The 22535-nt window shown below is 42.3% G+C and overlaps 1 long non-coding RNA gene across 1 annotated transcript; it reads right to left on the bottom strand.

The window, feature by feature from the left end:
• Positions 1–3341: 3341 nt before the first annotated feature.
• LOC144458663 (uncharacterized) lies at positions 3342–22210 on the bottom strand. The gene is made up of 3 exons (XR_013488046.1): positions 21833–22210; positions 4279–4460; positions 3342–3725 (listed from the first exon to the last, which is right to left on the bottom strand). It is a non-coding gene; the product is annotated as an uncharacterized LOC144458663 (long non-coding RNA).
• Positions 22211–22535: the final 325 nt, after the last annotated feature.

The following is a 22535-nucleotide window of genomic DNA, read 5'->3' as shown; positions in this document are numbered from 1 at the left end:
TCTGTATGAAAGATACTGTTTGACCTCACAGTCTATCATTTTTCTAACAATCTCTTTCACCAAGATATATCAAATATTACACATCGTGGATTTACATTATCATCGGAGCAAATTTTATGCATTGCCCTTTGATTCTTTGGCAGCGGCACTTTTCTTTATAACATCAGAGACACTGAACACATCAGAGAGACAGTGGTTTGTTGGGCCATAAGAAAAGTGACTCTGGCTCTGAAAAGACTTTTGACCGTTTTTGTGGTTTTCCCTGGACATAAATCACAATCGATTATCAAAGTATTTGCAACAGAGCATCGGTGGCTTAAGGCCCTGACACACCAAGCCGACGGCAAAAGAACTAGCGGCTACGAAGCCGACGAAGCCGACTGTTCCGTCGTCTACGTCGCCTCACATCGCCCTGTGTCAGTACATTTGAACACACTGCACAGACTACATCCGACAGCCAACAGGTCAACGGCCAGTTCTGTGCATGTGTGAGAGAAAATAACTTGGGAAACCGGAAGTCTGACGAATGCATGAAATATAAACAAAGAAGCTAGCGGTTGCTTAGCATTTTCACGCCACTCTCGCTCGCCACAGATGGTTTCGTGTAGCTGATAAAATGTTTGTTAAGTTGCAAATGGCACTGGCATTGTCAGCCCTTGGTCTTTTGCTTGTGGAAGAAGAGAGGAAGACGCGGAGAGGAAAAATAAGGAGAAATCGCACGAAATGGGTGAAATCATGGATACTGCAGTGACAGGCTCAAGGGGCTTTCCCGAACCTGTGTCAAGAGCTGGAGACAAATGAAACCTCCAATTTTAAAAATTTCGCTTGGCTCTTTCCTGTCCAGTTTCACGCGTTGAAGGAACTTGTCAGTCCGATCATCCAGAGGCAGAACACTAACTACCGGGAGCAGCTGATGATTACACTGCGCTTCTTGGCAACCGGTATGCAAGCTGAAGGTGTCACTATATTAACAGTATATAGGCTGTATAGATATAGATAGATAGATATGTCAATCAGTTTGTCTGATTTATGTTTGTCTCATACAACTTGCAAATTTTCCGGGATGCACATTTCCCTGATATAAAAACACTGAAGTAAATAAAATCCCTGAAATTGGGTGAGAATGATTGTCAAAATAATATATTCACCTTGCACTTTATATAAGCACATTAATTAGCCGAGGCAAACAGTATTGTGTGACATAAATGGATGGATTGGTGGTATTTCAAGCCCTTACAGTAGCAGTACTTGAAACTGTGTATTTAATCGATACAATACGTACACAACTGTTTTTTTGTGCTTTCTGTGCAAATAATTCACACTGTAACAGATGACTGAGTTATGTGCTTTTTACTTTTACTTTTAGTTAATAATCCTGTTTATTTTAACTATATATTTGTAAATACTCTTGTTAAATTTCTATATTTTCACTTATCTTTCCACTCCTGTAACGCAAATAATTTCCCCTCGGGGATCAATAAAGTATTTCTGATTATGATTTTGATTATATTTACAGGGGAAAGCTTCAGGAGCCTTTCTTACCAGTTCCGAGTGGGAGTATCAACAATTCGACAATTGGTTCCTGAAACCTGTGCAGCAATCTACCAGGTTTTAAAGGAGAAATACTTGAAGGTATGTGTGATATGAGGTTTATAGTGCTGTCTGTTAAAGTTATCAGGGGTCTGACATATGAAACTAGCCATCATGGGTTTTACATTGTATTTTCCTGTTTTTCAGTGCCCAGACACAATTGAAGAGTGGCAGCAAGTAGCCAGTGGATTCCAGGCTCAGTGGAACTTTCCAAACTGCCTAGGTGCTCTGGATGGGAAACACATCAACATTCGCCCCCCACCAGGAACTAGATCAACATTCTACAACTACAAACATACATTTCCATAGTCCTAATGGCACAGGTTGACAGCAAATACAAGTTCCTTTGTGTAGATGTTGGTTGCAATGGGCGGATTTCTGATGGCGGAGTGTTTGGTGGATGTTCACTGCAGGATGCTCTGGAGAAGAGAACATCCAACATCCCTGCCCCTGCATCACTTCCTGCTTCTGACCAGCTGGCTCCTTATTGCATTGTGGCAGATGAGGCATTTCCCTTGAAGGAGTACCTCATGAAGCCATATCCGAACCGCAGGCTATCTGTAGAGCAACGCATCTTCAATTACAGGCTGTCACGAGCTCGGAGGGTGGTAGAAAACGCTTTTGGAATCCTAGCTAATCATTTTTGGGTCTTTCTAACCACCACTAACATTCAAGACACTGCCAAAGTGGAGGACATTGTTTTGGCTTGCTGTGCTCTGCACAACTTCCTGCGGACCAAGAGCTGTGACCAGTACATGGCAGGGATCGTTGACCAGGAAGGACCAAATCATGACACTGTCCCAGGAAGATGGAAACAAGACCCTGACCTACAGCGGGCTTCCCTGCCACACACAACCAATGCTACAACACGAGCCAAGCAGCACAGGGATGAACTATGCCGTTACTTCATGTCTGATATCGGTGCAGTGCCTTTTCAGTGGGGCAAAATATAGGAAATGTGTATGCCTATTGATTGTATAATATTAGGCCCGTTTCCACCGCAGGAACTTCAGGGTAATTTTACGGGGCCGGGGCCATTGGTGTGTGTCTCCACCGCAGAAACCACCTCCAAAGGACAGAGTTCCGGAACTTTTACGGGGGCTAAACAAGTCCCTGCCTCGGGGTAGGTACTCAGAACGGCCCTGAAAGACTCCTGGCTGGGGCTTGGGGGTTACTTGGTGCTGATTGGATATACTCAAAGAGGGATGTGACGTCAATAGAAAGCAACAAAATAGCCGGCATTTTTAAAACTCAGCAGACGAGGGTTAGCTCGTTCATACAGCTTTCGCCGTGTAAAAAAAACTCACTAAATGGCCCGTGAAAAAAAAAAAACTCTTTCCAGCGGATATCTTAATTACAACATGATTGAGCTAGCAAAGCAGTTTTGTGTTGATATGTGTGGTATTTATTCAGTTTTGGGAAATCACGATGTCTAGAAAGCATCAGCTAACAGCAGCAGCAAAGCTAACATCAGGATGTCATCTGTTAAAAGCCTCCTGTTGTCAAAGTACACTCTCACAAAGTCATTGAAAGTACACTCTCTCAAAGTCAAAGTGTTTTATTACCAAATGTGCAGGACAATGAAATGCTTATAAATGTAACAGTCAACTGCATAGCACAGCATTAAAAGGAACTATTTACATCTGTTACAACTTCCACATCCAACATTACAGATTGCTAAACTGTCTGTCAGAGGTTTCCTGATGCCAGGTTCTGGTCCACTGAATACTTTGAAGAGGCAGTTGTCCACATCGTGCTGGAAATATGGCAGTAAATGTGGGGGCAAGTTCCACATTCTGTGCTCAGTGTTCATTCAGTAGGCACGGATGGCATCATTGCTTTCTTCCTGAGAAGCTAACTTCTCCAGGGTTTGATGGTGCGCATCAAGTGAGATGACTCCTCACTGACGGACTCGTCCAGCATCTTCCTGCTGTGCTTTACCCGAGGCCTCAGAGTGCTTGACTGGCTGGAGGTGCTTGGCAGTGGGTCCTCTCTGGTGTAGGTGCGGACTCTGCTCCACAGTTGATGGATTCTGCTAGGGGAGTGCTGGGTCTGTGTTCAGCAAAGAAGCAGGGCTCCTCTGAGGTGCTGGTCCAGTCTGAGGGTGTCTCAGAATCAGCATCAGCTGAAGGTTCCTTATAAAAACAAAAAATAAATTCACAATTGTGGAAGATAATGGGAGAGTGAAACCAAGTTAATGTATGAAAGGGTACATGTGAAAAGAGGGGTACAAACTAGGGCTACTCGATTATGCCAAAAATCATAATCACGATTATTTTGGTCAATATTGAGATCACCATAATTTAACACCATTACTTTTTGACTCTTATTATGCATCCAGGTGTTTCCCCGCAGGCTCCACTTCACTCAGCTGCCCGCTGCTTCTTCCCACTTTAATCTAAATAACAACCGGGGCTCGGTGCTCCGGTTGGATACAAACAGCTAGCTAACTCACTGCTAGCCCCGGCTCTTAACGGAGAGAGCCCCGGGGCATTAGCCGCAGCACGGGCATAGGGAAACACAGCAAGTTAGCCTCCGCTAGCCGGGGTGTTAGCCGCAGCACGACCGGAGGGAAACACAGCAAGTTAGCCTCCGCTAGCTTCCCAGCTAGCCCCGGCTCTCCGTTGAAATGACAGAAGAAAGAAACAATGTTTTCTTTTTACTCAACACATTAAAGGGTTCAGTTACCATGATAGTTAGGTTGGAGGAGGTTTCATTCCTTTTTGTGTAGGGCTCCAAAAACTGCAGCCGGGTCAGTATCTACTGCTGCCTGGCAGTCTTCTGTGCTCCAACACTCCCCGAGGGTGCAAGTTTGTTGAACCAGGTATACTGGGTTTGCAGAGATTCCCACCTCTTCCTGAGCTCTTTCTCTGACAAACAAAAAGAAAGAACTTATTCATCGTGTGTGAGCTAGTAAACAATTACGAACAGTTCCTGCTAAAGAGCTCAATGGCCAGAAAGACAAGCTTATTTTCAACCTCACGCCAGAGCTCTCTTTTCACCACTCGGTTGGCATAGCGTTTTGCTGTGATGTCGTGAGCTGGCCTTTCCTGAATCACTGTGATCAGCTGGTCTTCAGTGTCGTCGTTCCAGATGGCCATGGCGTTGAGAAAATATTCACGAAAGTTCAGATGAAATGCAGATCAAAAATAAGCCTTCTGTGTGTGCCCTCTGTACTTTATCGTTTGTTTTCTTTCGTCACTTCCGTTTCTCTTCTTGTGCACTGATTCACTAAGTTGAACAGCCAATCAGAGTGATCGCTCTCACCTGAACAGCCAATCAGAGTGATCTCTCACCGACAAGCCCCGCCACTGATTCAACAGCCGTACTGACTTTGTCGTTTGCTTTCTTTTGTCATTTCCATTTCTCTTCTTGTGCACTGATTCACTAAGCTGAACAGCCAATCAGAGTCATCTCTTTCACCGACTAGTTCCGCCGCCGATTCAACATGCTCAATCGGCCAAAAAGCTGCTGACGCCGATGCGGAAGTGCCGACGGTGCGGGACACACCGCAACAGCGGACAGACACTCACCGACGGCGCGACGGCTGACCGTCGGCTTGGTGTGTCAGGGCCTTTAATGGATGGAGCGGACGCCCCGTGATCCGACGCTGATGCAGCGGCCGCAGATTCACACCCAGCCTGCAGCCTCTCACTGCGCATCGTTCCCTCTCTCCCTCAACATTATGCTGTTTTGCCATTAGAGGCAACAAAAGCCCCAAAAATAATCTTAAAAAAAAGGAATTCCGAAGAACTGCAGGTTTATTCAGTGTTAATCAGAAATGAATCTACGTTACGTGATGCAATGATTCATGAATACTTTTCATATAGGCCCTATTCAAAGATTCCGCGGTGTAAGTGGCTCATTTATGGGACTCAACATCCCATAATAGCTCCGTCTGAGCATAAAGGACATTACGTGAATCAGAAGTCATTTCACAGCAGTTCAATTAACCTCAGCCTAATACTGACAGAATGATGAAAGTATAGGCCTAAACAAAACGTTTACCAGTCTGTATAGCCTACAACATTTTTGTGTTTGATTTTAAGTTGCTGCCCCGTGTGTTTGGGCTCCATCAGATTACAGCTGAATAAGAGGATACAGCAAATTATATTAAAATATATGAACTCTGTGTAATGTTTCTGTATTTTCTGTAGGCTATATTACACATTAACACATCACATTACATAACATCACTTCACATTACCTATAACACACTCTGCAGTCTGTTCCCACCACACCTCACGCTGTTTAGCTGCAGCTGACGTGTTATTTATTTATTTTTTTTTCATTTCGCGGTCGTTAAATCTCCAACTCAGTTGGGATGAAACAAGTGGCTTTCTGCTTTTGGCCACTGAATATCACGTTATCTGCAATCCACTCATGATGTCTTTCGGTGCCCGCCGTGAACGCGCCTCTCTCAGGCTGAACATACACAGAGTTGATTGAACTAATGCTGATCAGCTGTTCTGGAACCGAAAACTCAGAGGCCCAATTCCAATCCGGCCCCTAAAGACTCAAGTAGGGATGCACCGAAATGAAAATTTGTGGCTGAAGCCGAAGCCGAATAATATTAAACGCTTGGCCGAATACCGAGTACCGAATACCGAATATTGTTGTTTAGTTTTTCATTAGTTTTTGCAGATGAACCCCCTCCAGATTAGTGTTGTCAGGGTACCAATATTGGGACCCACTGTGCGATACCAATGAAAATATCATGGTTCTAAGTAGTATCACGATACCACAGCAAAAATGAGGCAGATGTGCCTTTTGTCATTTATAAAAAGATAAATCACTTTTCTATAATACATCAATGATATTTCAATGGAATAAATTACTTATTGACTTATTCATACGTCAAAAACAGCATCAATCAGTGATTAACATAGGGGAGATCAAAATAAAATAAATAAATAAAATAAGAATCAACCAGCCACCCTCCTCCCCTTCATAAGTAAAGAACAGTCCCTAAAGTGCGGGGAGGTTTGTGGGCCGTGAACGGCTCGTTTCTCCTCTGACACGTCACATAGGCTACCTGTGTTCGGCTGGCTCAGCTGTTCAGGTACTTTTGGGCAGTCATGACGCCAAGAAGAGGATATTATTGGAGCCGACTTCTCCGTTGCCGGTAAGCCGATTGGTCGCCGTATTTGACAGGAATACATTACTGTCTGTGACCCCCGTTCAACCCACAATCGGTGGGATTCGCCTTTCGTTTCTGCTGGTGGTTTAAATCTGTAGGCTGCTCGCACAGCGTGCTGAATGATTTAAGCCTAGTTTGCTCGCTCAAAACTATTTTTAGTCGCAAATGCGAGTGCCGTGAGGGGCGGATCGCCACACTGCCGACATTTCACTCCGCCGGTCACGGCACGCTGTTTGATTGCGTTATCAAAACACGCCGTTATTATTCGGCCTTGCTTTTAACTTAATCCACCGAATACCAAATGTGTGTTTTTTTTTGCAATATTCGGTGCATCCCTAAACTTAAGCCCTGAACCCTCACTGACTTAACTGACGTCAGCTGTAAGTGATTGAGTGTGAGAGTCTGAAAGGGCTCCGGATGCTATAGATATACATAGCCTACAATATATTCCTACGAATGGGACAACACTTACCCCCTTCTCTACAAAATGCTGTTGACACTGGCGGCTCTGGGCGTGATCATTTATCGGTTATTGTCAGCACGCAAAAGGCCAGTGAGGGATAGACTCCCTGATCAGTCAATCCTTATCCAAGCACTTGCGTTGCAAAATGGGCAAGAGGTAGCCTAAGCTTAAAATAATGAATTTACTGTGTTTTTACCATATGCATGTTTTTTTCTTAACTAGCATCAAAAGTGCTGTAAGTGATATAGTGGTATCTATCTTATGTATCTATCTATATCTAGGCTATATCGTTACCGTTTGCAGATCTGCCGACCGTGTTTATTTGTTTACGTTTTTTTTAAACACTTCCGGTGTTCCGAGGGCAAGGGATGTGGCAAGGCTGCACTGTAAACTAATACAAGTAAATGGACTTAATTTCATAAAGTACCTTTCTACAAAGAAATTTACGTTAATGCCTCTCGTTTATTCATTCACACACACACTACTATACTTGGGAAACAGTTAGGCACCAAAAATAATGTAGCCTATTTGATCTTCTCAGATGGCTAAGATAAGAACTTTATTGATCCCACACAGGAGTAATTCACCTTACATGAGCTATAGAGAACAAGGTAGTGCTGAAAAACAATACACAGTATATATATATATATATATATATACACACACACATATATATATGTGTATATATACAGTACAGGCCAAAAGTTTGGACACACCTTCTCATTCAATGCCTTTTCTTTATTTTCATGACTATTTACATTGTAGATTCTCACTGAAGGCATCAAAACTATGAATGAATACATGTGGAGTTATGTACTTAACAAAAAAAGGTGAAATAACTGAAAACATGTTTTATATTCTAGTTTCTTCAAAATAGCCACCCTTTGCTCTGATTACTGCTTTGCACACTCTTGGCATTCTCTCGATGAGCTTCAAGAGGTAGTCACCTGAAATGGTTTCCCAACAGTCTTGAAGGAGTTCCCAGAGGTGTTTAGCACTTGTTGGCCCCTTTGCCTTCACTCTGCGGTCCAGCTCACCCCAAACCATCTCGATTGGGTTCAGGTCCGGTGACTGTGGAGGCCAGGTCATCTGCCGCAGCACTCCATCACTCTCTATCTTGGTCAAATAGCCCTAACACAGCCTGGAGGTGTGTTTGGGGTCATTGTCCTGTTGAAAAATAAATGATCGTCCAACTAAACGCAAACCTTATGGGATGGCATGTCGCTGCAGGATGCTGTGGTAGCCATGCTGGTTCAGTGTGCCTTCAATTTTGAATAAATCCCCAACAATGTCACCAGCAAAACACCCCCACACCATCACACCTCCTCCTCCATGCTTCACAGTGGGAACCAGGCATGTGGAATCCATCCGTTCACCTTTTCTGCGTCTCACAAAGACACGGCGGTTGGAACCAAAGATCTCAAATTTGGACTCATCAGACCAAAGCACAGATTTCCACTGGTCTAATGTCCATTCCTTGTGTTTCTTGGCCCAAACAAATCTCTTCTGCTTGTTGCCTCTCCTTAGCAGTGGTTTCCTAGCAGCTATTTGACCATGAAGGCCTGATTCGCGCAGTCTCCTCTTAACAGTTGTTCTAGAGATGGGTCTGCTGCTAGAACTCTGTGTGGCATTCATCTGGTCTCTGATCTGAGCTGCTGTTAACTTGCCATTTCTGAGGCTGGTGACTCGGATGAACTTATCCTCAAAAGCAGAGGTGACTCTTGGTCTTCCTTTCCTGGGTCGGTCCTCATGTGTGCCAGTTTCGTTGTAGCGCTTGATGGTTTTTGCGACTCCACTTGGGGACACATTTAAAGTTTTTGCAATTATCCGGACTGACTGACCTTCATTTCTTAAAGTAATGATGGCCACTCATTTTTCTTTAGTTAGCTGATTGGTTCTTGCCATAATATGAATTTTAACAGTTGTCCAATAGGGCTGTCAGCTGTGTATTAACCTGACTTCTGCACAACACAACTGATGGTCCCAACCCCATTGATAAAGCAAGAAATTCCACTAATTAACCCTGATAAGGCACACCTGTGAAGTGGAAACCATTTCAGGTGACTACCTCTTGAAGCTCATCGAGAGAATGCCAAGAGTGTGCAAAGCAGTAATTAGAGCAAAGGGTGGCTATTTTGAAGAAACTAGAATATAAAACATGTTTTCAGTTATTTCACCTTTTTTTGTTAAGTACATAACTCCACATGTGTTCATTCATAGTTTTGATGCCTTCAGTGAGAATCTACAATGTAAATAGTCATGAAAATAAAGAAAACGCATTGAATGAGAAGGTGTGTCCAAACTTTTGGCCTGTACTGTATATATATATATATGTATATATATATATATACATATATATATATATATATATATATATATATATATACAGTCAGGTCCATAATTATTTGGACAATGATACAGTTGTTGTCATTTTGGCTCTGTACACCACCACAATGGGTTTTAAATGAAACAATGAATACCTGCTTAAAGTGCAGACTCTCAGCTTTCATTTAAGGCTTTTTTCAAAAATGTAGTATGAACCGTGTAGGAATGACAACCATTTCTTCACACAGTCCCCCGACTTTAAGGGCTCATAAGTATTTGGACAAACTAACATAGTCATCAATTAAACAGTCAGTTTTAATACTTGGTTGCAAATCCTTTACAGTCAATGACTGCCTGAAGTGTTGGACACATAGGCATCATCAAATGCTGGGTTTCTTCCCTGGTGATGCTCTGCCAGCCCTTTACTGCAGCCGGCTGCACTGCCTGCTTGTGTTTTGGGTGTTTTGCCCTCAGTTTTGGCTTCAGCAAGAGAAACGCATGCTCAGTTGGATTCAGGTCAGATGATATGACATGGCCATTGCAGAACATTCCACTTCTTTGCCTTAAAAATGTCTTTGGTTGCTTTTGCAGTATGCTTCAGGTCAATGTCCATCTGCATTGTGAAGCATCGTCCAGTGAGTTTTGAAGCATTTGGTTGAATCTGAGCAGATAATGTAGCCCCAAACACTTCAGAATTACATCATCAATAAATACAAGAGAACCAGTTCCACTGGCAGCCATACATGGCCATGACATAACAGTACCTCCACCATGCTTCACTGATGAGGTGGTGTGCTTTGGATCATGAGCAGTTCCTTCCTTTCTTCCTTCTCTTGTCTTCCCATCATTCTGGTAGTTGATCTTTGTTTTATCTGTCCATAGTATGCTGTTCCACAACTGTACAGGCTTTTTAGATGGTTTTTGACAAACTCTAATCTGGCCTTCCATTTTTAAGGCTAACCAATGGTTTGCATCTTGTGATAAACCCTCTGTATTTATTCTAGTGAAGTCTTGTCTTGCTTACAAGAGCAGCAGGATGAAAGCTGAAGTGTTTGGGGCTACATTACAACCAATCCTAAACATGCCATTAGCTCACAGAACATTGACATTATAACAGAACATTTACTGCAGGGTCGCTACAATACACACACACACACACACACACACATAAATATATATATATATATATATATATATATTTATGTGTGTGTGTGTGTGTGTGTGTGTGTATACACACACATACACACGTGGACAAAATTGTTGGTACCCTTCTGTTAAAGATAGAAAAACCCACAGTGGTCACTGAAATAATTTGAAACTGACAAAAGTAATAATAAATAAAAATTTACTGAAAATTAACTAATGAAAATCAGACATTGCTTTAGGATTGTGGTTCAACAGAATACTTTTTAAAAAACAAACTAATGAAACTGGCCTGGACAAAAATGATGGTACCCCTAGAGAAGATTGAAAATAATTTGACCATAGGGACATGTTAAACTAAGGTGTGTCCTATAATTAGCATCACAGGTGTCTTCAAAGTTGTAATCAGTCAGTCTGCCTATTTAAAGGGTGAAAAATAGTCACTGTACTGTTTGGTATCATGGTGTGTACCACACTGAACATGGACCACAGAAAGCTAACGAGAGTTGTCACAGGAGATTAGAAAGAAAATTATAGACAAGCATGTTATAGGTAAAGGCTATAAGACCATCTCCAAGCAGCTTGATGTTCCTGTGACCACAGTTGCACATGTTATTCAGAGGTTTAAGGTCCACGGAACTGTAGCCAACCTCCCTGGACGTGGTCGCAAGAGGAAAATTGATGACAAATTGAAGAGACGGATAATACGAACGGTAACCAAAGAGCCCAGAACAACTTCCAAAGAGATCAGAGGTGAACTCCAAGGTCAAGGTACATCAGTGTCAGATCGCACCATCCGTCGCTGTTTGAGCCAAAGTGGACTGAATGGGAGACATGGAGGACACCACTGTTGAAAGCAAATCATAAAAAAGCAAGACTGGAATTTGCCAAAATGCATATTGACAAGCCACAAAGCTTCTGGGAGAATGTCCTTTGGACAGACGAGACAAAACTGGAGCTTTTTGACAAGTCACATCAGCTCTTTGTTCAAAGATACAAAAATGAAGCATACAAAGAAAAGAACACAGTACCAACTGTGAAACATGGAGGAGACTGAGTGATGTTCTGGGGCTGCTTTGCTGTAACTGGCACAGGGTGTCTTGAATCTGTGCAGGGTACAATGAAATCTCAAGACTATCAAGGTATTCTGGAGCAAAATGTGCTGCCCAGTGTCAGAAAGTTTGGTCTCAGTTGCAGGTCATAGGTCCTTCAACAGGATAATGACCCAAAACACACAGCTAAAAACTCCCAAGAATGGCTGAGAACAAAACATTGGACTATTCTGAAGTGGCCTTCTATGAGCCCTGGGGCCTGTATCACGAAGCGAGATCAACCTTTCCTGGGTTACCCAGACCTATCCTGGGTTGACTAACCCTAACAATGGCAATCAGGATAATCAGTATCACGACGCTGGATATCAACTCGGTAACTCAACCAAGGGTTGCTTTATCAAGAGCTGTGAACGTGCACACAGCGGACCAATCACAATCATGAGAGAAGCGCAGCGTCACTGAGCGTCACTGAGAGTCCGGGGAAAAAAAAAGTATTTCTAGTGAGGACCAGAGATTAATTCTACTAAAATATGAGGAGGAGAAAAGCAACATTAGAGAAAAGGCCAACACCGTGGCAGCTGCAGGAGGAGGAAACATGCGTGGCAATGCATAACGGGATGAATAATGTTTAGTTTTAGTTTAGATTAGTTTATTTGCACATAATGTTAAAAACAGACAGTATAAAATTTACAAGATTAAAAAAAGAAAAGTGCCGGAGAGGTTAGAAGCCACTAAAAGCTTATCAAAGAAATTCCCCTGTCAAAACATCAATGAAATCACATAATAGAGAAGAAAAAAAAAATGGGTAAGGAAAGAAGAAATAGAGGAGGAGAGAGGGAAAAATCAAGACAAAACAAGGTAGCAAATAAAATGATGTGTAGGTTAAATTACTCATCACTGGTTCAAGTAGCTACAGAGTGGCTACTTGGAGTAGCAAGAGTGGCACCCAGTAAATAGCAGAACACAATATTATGCTCTCATTATTCCATTTGCACAATCATGAATCCAACGCCAGACAGAACTGAAGTGATACAGGGACAGTAATTAACACAGTCTAATTGATTATCATTGACTCACTTTACAGAAAGGGAAGAAGCAGAAAAGATAAATAAATCAATAAATGTGAATAGCAAAATAAATAAAAACATTTCATGAATGAGCAAAATACACACACAAGCCTGGTCAGGTAAGGCTGTTGCGAACAATGTCCCAGTGGCCCTCATGGTCCTTCTCAAAGTCTTTTAGCAGGCCAGCTGCACATTCCATGTTCAACAAGTCTAGATATTCCTCCATCCATAATTCCCTGGAAAAACAGGCTGGTTTGCATACTTTCCAGTTCATGAGAATTAATCTTTTAGTGGTAAGACAACCCAGAGTCCAAAGCTGAGCAACAATGATTCCAGAACTATTATCCGGTATATGGCTGAGCAGGCATGCTGAAGGACAGACTGGAAAATTAACATTGAATAATTGTGACAATAGGGATGTTACCTCTAACCAGAGTGTTTTGATTGCTGGGCAGTCCCACAGCAAGTGGAGTAATGTACCACGGTTACCACAGTTGTGCCAACATAAGTCTTGATGCTTATTGTCCATTTTGGATAATCTGAGCAGTGTGATATATGCTCTACAAAGAATCTTGTACTGTATAATCCTAAATCTGACACATTTAGAAATGTGCAAAGCTGATCTCCAGATTCTATTCCATTGAGAAGGAGTTAAGGATATATTGAGATCATGCTCCCAAGCCTGCTGAATAGGAGAATATGCATTAGGAATAGCTCTGAACATTAAACTATAAATATTAGAAACCATGCCTTTTGAAAATGTTGCCTTTTTCAGAAGCTGATCCCAGTCAGAGCATGAGGCTGGAGAGGCGCCCTCTTTACATTTCTTGTTTATAACAGATGATACCTGTGCATATGTTAAAAATGATGAGTTTGTAATGCCAAACTGATTGTTGATTTGTTGAAAGGAAAGAAGAGTGTCACTAAAAATTTGACCAACTGAAACAATGCCAAGTCTTATTGTTTAAGGTGCCTGCACCCGATAAAAAGATGGGATTGCACCAAATAGGACAGGATGGAAGAGAGAGCCCCTCGATGCCCAGTCTCCTGTGCCACTGCTTCACTATAGAACAAGAGAACCTAATAATAATGTTATCTAGGAGAGGAGGAGGTCTGGGGCAGTACCACAATGATGACAATGATATGTTTTTATGGCAAGATAAAATAGTTTTCTCCAGCCATTCCCAACTACCTACCAGAACGTCAAGTTTATAAGCCCATGTTAGTGGGTACCTTGCATTATATGAAAGATAGTACTGATATACATCTGGGACCCCTAACCCACCCCTGGATCTCGGTATACTTAACTTCTTAAGAGCAATTCTGGGTTTTTTATTATTCCAGAGGAATCGGATAAAAAGAGATTTGATGTCTCTAAATCAGCACTGAGGAAATTTGAAAGGAATAGATGTGATAATATGAATGAGTCTAGGTAAGACATTAATTTTCAATATTTCCGTTCTTCCCCAGAGAGACAATGGTAAGGCTGTCCATCTGATGATGTCGTCCTTGATCGACTGGAGGATGCCGGGGCCATTTAGACTAAAGATTTTAGTAATAGGAGAAATTATATTTATCCCCAGATATTTCATTCCATTTGTCTTCCAAATAAAAGGGGTGCCTTTTAAATCAGATTTAAATGTGTGAGAGTTGAGTGGGATTGCCTCACTCTTCCAATTAATCTTATAACCAGAAAAACTGCCGAATAGATTAACCAAACTGAGAACTGCAGGTATGGAAGATGCTGGTTTACTTAAGGTGAGTAATATATCATCAGCATACATATTCAATTTAAAACTATGTCCAGGGAAATCCACACCATGTATATCAGTGCTGGCACGTATTGCACATGCTAATGGTTCAAGAGCAATAATGAAAAGCAGGGGACTGACCAGGCAACCCTGCCTCACACCTCTTTGTAGAGGGAAAGGTTTTGAAAGTAAACCATTAGTTTTAACAGAGGAAAACGGGGAACTATAAAGGGCTTTAACCCAGTTTATGAACTTAGAGCCAAAACCAAATTTTTTAAATGTGAAAAATAAATATGGCCACTCTATCTGATCAAAAGCTTTTTCAGCGTCCAATGATGCTGCAATGATTGGAGACTCACTGGAACCAGCATGTAGCATGATCTGAAAAACCCTTCGCATATTATTTGATGACAGACAATCTGGGATAAAACCTACTTGATCTAAATGAACTATAGATGAGACTACCTTCTCCAAACGGAGTGCCAAAGTCTTAGCAAAAATCTTATAATCACAATTCAACAAACTTATAGGCCGGTAGTTACTCATCAAAACTGGGTCTTTCCCTGGTTTGGGTAACAGAGAAATAGTAGCTTTACTTATAGATGGGGGCATGGATTTGGACTCCAGTATTTCATTGAATAATAACAGTAAATATGGGGAGACCTGTTCTTTAAAACACTTGTAGAATTCAATCCCCAGACCGTCATCCCCTGGGGCTTTACCTGAGGACATTTTCAAGATTGCACTCTCAATCTCAGTTTGTGTAAGAGGGGCGTCAAGAGCATCTTTATCAACTGAACTGACTCTCGAAAGGTTAAAACGTGTGAAGAAGCTATCCAGCTCACTTTCACTGGACTTATTTTCTGAACTATAAAGTTTAGAGTAATAGTTTTTAAAAGACTGATTAATTATAGTTACATCATATTGTAATGTACCGTTCTCGTCTTTAATTGCAGGAATTGTCTGCCTACATTCTATATGCTTTAAACTATGAGCTAGTATTTTCCCTGCTTTATCTCCAGTTTCAAAATAAAGTCTACGCAAACGAAAAAGAGCAAATGCTGTCCCCTCATGCACTAACCTTTGCAAGTCAGTTCTAGTGGTGAGAAGAGATTTTCCCAAATCTATGTTGGATGGGTTCAGCATGTGCTGCTCCTCTAAACCCTTAAGTTTATTGTTTAATTTGGTTTTTATCTCCACACGCTTTTTTCTCTCTGCCGAGGCGAAACTGTTCACCCAGCCCCTACAGGTAGCCTTAAAGGCCTCCCATACAGTGGCTACACATGATACAGAATTTAAGTTTATCCTGAAAAAGTCAGAAATTTGTTTTTTCATAAGGGAAATAAACTCTTCATTTTTTAGAAGTGATGTGTTGAGTCGCCATTGCCTAGATTTACAGGGGTTGGTCAAAGGAAAAAATGTAACTAAAACTGCAGCATGGTCACTTACAGCAATCGTATCCATTTTAATCTCAAGAACATTTTGAACTAAGTTTGAAGACATCATAATGTAATCTATTCTGGAGTACGAATTATGCGCTCCAGAATAAAAGGAGTACTCTCGAGCTTCTGGGTTAACCAGACGCCACACATCTATAACAGCAAACTGTGATTGAAACTCCCTTAGTGCTACTGATATCTGTTTGTCTGAAGGGAGGGGGGGGCTAGATCGATCTAATGCAGGGTCACAAACAGAATTAAAATCACCACCTATAATAAGAGGTCCTGCGACGGCGTGCACCAGGGCAAATGCTCCGAAACCCCGCTGCAGGGGAAAGCATGTGAACAAGAAATTAGGAAGGGTGTCATTCTTGCATCAAAAGAAGAGGGGAATAACAAATGAACACTATTTACCAGAGGAAAAAAATAGTACATAAACACAGACAAAAACATAAAGATATCGGCCAATTGGCCAATCCTGGCACAAAAGCCAGTTTTGGATGCACAAGTTCCCATATCCGCGATGATGCGGCGAAAACACGACTAGAACCCAGCTTCCCCTTATCATATGAATCCAGTAGAACTCAAATAAAAGGTACCCCCAATTATTATAAAATGAATGTGATAAATGAAAAATGATAGCCTAAAGGACAAACAGTTTTGAACAGTTCAAAGATGGCATATCATAGCCCATAACCTATTTGGGGTAATGAGTGATCCTGGGTAAACGATGCCAAATCGTACCCCAGCTTTGTGAAGCCGCTTCTTCATGTCGTTATATTGGGCACGTCTCCTCGATTCTTCTGCAGAGAAATCCTGATATACTGAAAAGCGCTGGCCTCCCCAGGTGAGCTGTTTTCTGGTGGCAGCTCTGATGATGTCTTGCTTGTGTCTCCAGCGCAGCAAGCGTAGAATGATGGGACGAGGTGGCTGGTCCGGATTTGGCATCGGCCTTGGTGTGCGATGCACACGGTCTATCTCCAGAGCCAGCTGGTCATTTGGTCAGTCTAGTATGTAGCGCAAGATCTTGTCCAGTGCGCCATAGATATCGCCCGCCTCCATACCTTCTTTGAGCCCCACCAACCTTAAGTTGTTGCAGCAACTTCTGTTTTCCATATCATCCACTTTACGATGTAGCGTCTGAATCTGCTTGGTAGTTTGGGATAGTTCAGTGGAGGAGCTTTCTACCTTGTCCTCCAACTCTCTGATGCGGCGTTCCTCATTGCTTAATCTGTTGAGCATAGCTCGTGTCTTTATTAAGGCTGGAAATGGACTCAGCCATGCTGTCCATTTTGGTATCAAAATCCTCTCGAATTTGTTTGAGCTGGAAGGCAATACTTCTGGCCCACCTAGGTGTGTCTGTCAGCTCATCCTCACTGCACACCTGTTGCTGCTCAGAGGCACAAGCCAGCTGATGAGTGCCAGCTGCCATATCACCGGACATGTTTGAAGCGATTTTCTTCTTGCTGCTTTTAGTAATTCGGTCATGAGTCGTCAGGTGAAGATGACACGCTAGACGCCACCTCGGCTCCCCGTAATTCATGATTTGCTCCAAATTTACCAGGAGACAACAGATATAACTGTCGGACTTTGGTAGTATATTGACAATATACTTGGTTATGCTACAATAAAGCTTAAAGCTGATGCCACAATTAAATCATATCAACACCAAATTGATAGTCTGAATAAAATCATCCTGATACTGAGCTGTGTTAGAAATTAACAGCTGCGCAAAAATATACCTAGTCTCCCTCTTTAAAAAACAAAAAGGAAAATCCCTCAAACACCATTAAGTATAGACATGATAGGCTACTTTCCACATTTCCAGCAGCAAAGCTGTCAATTAGGCCCATTATCTTTAACAGGGATCATTTCCTCCAACAAAACAAAATGTTGGCACTAATTAATGGTGCTATTAAGTGTCCGCAAATTATCAGTTTCTTTCTTATGAAGGGGTGGGATGAAATTTCGACTTCTTTCCACTCCTTTTTGAACAATCTTTTCATTGTCTGTTGTTGTTGCTTTCTTTTCTTTTTTAATGTTCAAAATAAACTTTAAAATCAAAATCAATCAAATTAATTAAACTTCCCGTCATGACTGGGCTGCATTTCTGTCAGCGGAGTCATTTTTTTCCGAACAGCCGATTGGCCAGTGGGTGGTGCTTTTTATAGGATCAGATTCAACCCTGAACCTACCCTGCTCCAGAGCAGGATAGTCGTTCAGAATAAGTTACCGTGGTGATCTACCCCGATAAGAACTGAACCGGCTTCGTGAGACTGAAAACCCAGGGTTAACCCTGAAGTTACCTCGCTAAGACATTAATCCTGCTTCGTGATACAGGCCCCTGATCTAAATCCTATTGTATATCTGTGGAAAGAGCTGAAACATGCAGTCTTGAGAAGGCACCCTTCAAACCTGAGACAGCTGGAGCAGTTTGCTCATGAGGAGTGGGCCAAAATACCTGTCGACAGGTGCAGAAGTCTCATTGAGAGTTACAGAAATCGCCTGATGGCAGTGATTGCCTTAAAAGGTTGTGCAACAAAATATTAGACCCGTTACCACCGCAGGAACTTCGGGGTAATTTTACGGGGCCAGGGCCGTTGGTGCGTGTCTCCACCGCAGGAACCACCCCATAAGGACAGAGTTCCGGAACTTTTACAGGGGCTAAACAAGTCCCTGCCTCGGGGTAGGTACTCAGAACGGCCCTGAAAGACTCCTGGCTGGGGCTTGGGGATTACTTGGTGCTGATTGGATATACTCAAGGAGGGATGTGATGTCAACAGAAAGCAACAAAATAGCTGGCATTTTTAAAACTCAGCAGACGAGGGTTAGCTCGTTCATATAGCTTCCGCCGCCATGTAAAAAAAACTCACTAAATGGCCCATGAAAAAAATATTTTTTCCAGCGGATATCTTAGTTACAACATGATTGAGCTAGCAAAGCAGTTTTGTGTTGCTATGTGTGGTATTTATTCAGTTATGGGAAATCACGATGTCTAGAAAGCATCAGTAGTGGCTGCAGCTGACAGGGACAGCTCACAACAGCATCTGTTAAAAGCCTCCCATTGTCGGATACGACATGAAACTACTCCAGTTAGCTCAATCATGTTGTAACTAAGACATCCGCTGGAAAAAATATTTTTTTCATGGGCCATTTACTGAGTTATTACAGACACCTCTATCGGCTAACAGCTAACAACGTCCCTACGTCGCCCCGGTCAAAATGGTCGCGCAACGATTACGTCACATCCAGAGCCCGTAACTTTACAGGAACCTTCCTCGTACTCCGCTCTCTCAGTGGAGACACAGCGGTTGAGAGAGCCGAGCGAGAGGACGCTCCTGTAGTAGTTCCTGCCCCCCAAATAGTACCAGGAACTTCTTCAGTGGAAACGGGCCTATTAAGTCAAGGGTACCATCATTTTTGTCCAGGTCAGTTTCATTAGTTTGTTTTTTTAAATTATTCTGTTGAACCACAATTCTAAAACGTCTGATTTTCATTAGGTGATTTTCAGTAAATTTGTATTTATTATTACTTCTGTCAGTTTCAAGTTATTTCAGTGACTATTGTGGGGTTTTCTATCTTTAATAGAAGGGTACCAACAATTTTGTCCACGTGTGTATATACACACGTGGACAAAATTGTTGGTACCCCAACACAGTCACTGACACATTATTACATTATATTACATTATATATATATATATATATATATATATATATATACACACACACACTGTGTATTGTTTTTTGGCACTACCTTGTTCTCTATAGCTGATGTAAGGTGAATTACTCCTGTGTGGGATCAATAAAGTTCTTATCTTAGCCATCTGAGAAGATCAAATACATTGTTTTTGGTGCCTAACTGTTTCCCAAGTATAGTAGTGCGTGTGTGAATGAATAAACGAGAGGCATTAACGTAAATTTCTTTGTAGAAAGGCGCTTTATGAAATTAAGTCCATTTACTTGTATTAGTTTACAGCGCAGCCTTGCCACATCCAATATGGCGGTGACGTTGATGTATCGCAGCAGCGGGAAAACCCACTCGATGCTGTGTCTACGTATATATGTCTATGGCAACCACTGTATTTGACGTCACAACGCTATGAACTGTGGGTAATTTCCTAACCGTAAATCCGCATTGATGCTGACCTACGGTAAGGGGGCATAAAGGGCTCACTCACTGACTCACTGGCCCTGTCCAAATACCCCCACTTGCGCCCTGAGGTCTTCCCTGAAGTGCACTTGCCAAAAGTGCAGTTAGGGGCGTAAGTGCGCAAGGGATCGAGGCTGTTTAAAAAGGAGAATTGGGACAGTTGCGTACACGTCACTTCCGTTTGGGTCCAGCTGGTCCATCTCCTAGGAGATGAAACATGGCGTTGGAGGAAATAACGTTGTTCGCAGCACTGCTGCTGCAAATGATAAATAGATAGAATCAGCAAATGATGAGGAGGATTAGGAGCCGCAGGAGAAGGCGGCAACTACATCAGATCCAAGTATTGATGCTGATGCCCAACCAACAGGTAAATTAAATTAAATTTTACTCTTGAATTTACCTGTTAATAATGTGTATATTAGCTGTAACGTCTTTTTTTACTCTATCGTTAACATAGCCTAGATTACCGTTATTACTATTAAAACGTTTTTTGCTTGGATAAATTGTGGTAAATTGTGATATAAAATAAACTAAAGACATACGGTAATAAAATAATAATAATTAAAGACACAATCAAAACTGTAAAGTGATGTGGACTGTCATACAAACCTCCAGTCAACTGTAAACTGTATATTATTTCATTATTAACGCCCTGTCATGTATTATTAGTCCACACAGCGTGTTGTTTGACGTTGTTGTCAGTCGGAGTTAACGGCTCGTGGACACATCAGTTACCGTTTGAAGATGGTGAGTTGTACCGGCCAGCTGTGCAGTGTTACGACGTCATGACACTACGGAGGATTCTGGGTAAAATCCTTCAGCGAAGTGAGGTCTGATGCGCACTTTCGAAAGGGGTGCATTAAGGGCGCAGGTTTGCACCCCTTGATAACAACAGAAGACAATTTGGACACCCTACGCACTTGCGCCCCTTAGCAGGAGCGCGCAATTAAGGGGCACAAGGGCGCAAGTGCGGGTATTTGGACAGGCGCACTGACTTGATGATTTGACAATGGGACAGCCCTCACACACTCATTCACTTCAAATGAACGCGCCTCTAAGTCAGTGAGTCTGTAAGGGATCGGATTGGAATTGGGCCTTCGTTTCTCAGCTCAGGCTCAGTCAACCTGGAGATAGGGATTAGGCTCAGAGTTTGTTGAGCCTGCTTCCTGAAATAGGGCCCAGGTCAGAGTCACATGTTGGGTCTCATTCATGAAAAGTGAGTAAATCTGTGTGTAGATTTGCACATAAACGCCTACGCTACTAAAAACCTACTCCGGATTCAGGAACGCCGCGGGAAACTCAGATTTGATCGTAAACACGTGTGTATAATCATGAATTCCAATCCATCGTAAAGAGACAGCGCGCTCCCGGTAATGAGCAATTAGCAGGTAAAATTATAATCCTGTAACTCATCAACCCGACGCTCAGGAATGATCACCCTCTGTGTGACTGAATGGAAAAGGCGATCACTGATGTGAAAGTGTTTCTTGCTGACAGACAGACTCTTTGACAGACAGACTCTCTGACTTTGATTGTAATCATAATTAACGTTGATGACCGAAATAACAGATCATGAAGAGAAAAATCTTTCCAATAGCCTAAATGAAGAAAATGTTTTTTTCCTTGTTTGTTCAGATTTTTAACTCGATGGAATCAGAAAACAAATCAAATATAAAACGTGGCAGTGATACACTGACTTTAATCTCTTACCTGTCTTCGCTCTGGATGAAACTCCAGTGATGTTGGGATGTGTCAGTTCAGTCCGATCAGCTGCCCAATCAATAACTGATATCCAATCAGGGGGTGTGTCGGTCGGTAATGACTTCCGCGAAGGCTGCACTCATGTAGGCCTATCCTTGCTTCCCTCTCCTCTGAAAGCCTCCTCTCTCCTCGACTCCTCCGAGCGCATTTAACGTATTGAGACGTTCTACAAGATGGCGAGTGTGGATCAATTTCCGGGTCAAGTGATCGAGGATCGAGGAGGGATATTGGGATGAACCCTTGGATTCAGCGTCTGCCCTCGCAGAGTTTACGTGATGACAGAAAATACGTCATACGACGTCCAGAGAGTGTCAGCCTTGCCCTGCGTTCCAATACCCATACTACCATACTATTTAGTATGCCAGAAAAAGAATTAGTGTGTCCCAATACATAGTATGTCAGATGCAGTATGCCAAAAGTACCAGGATGTTCTACTACATCTGGTCACATTTCGCAGTATGCATGTCAGCATGCTTCTTTGGCCATTCTGACCCACAATCCTTTGCGCAGCGGAGGTTACGTCACACTGAGCTGCGTGTACAACCAACGCCCACACTTCCTTTCATACATGGTTTATTTAATTTGAGATACTAACACACTACATATTAGGACTGCAATGATCTGATTATATACTGTCACATATCATACAATT

This window comes from Epinephelus lanceolatus, chromosome 18, assembly GCF_041903045.1.
Source record: "Epinephelus lanceolatus isolate andai-2023 chromosome 18, ASM4190304v1, whole genome shotgun sequence".
In the NCBI taxonomy this organism is placed as follows: domain Eukaryota; kingdom Metazoa; phylum Chordata; class Actinopteri; order Perciformes; family Serranidae; genus Epinephelus; species Epinephelus lanceolatus.
This window is presented reverse-complemented; position numbering and strand designations above follow the sequence as displayed.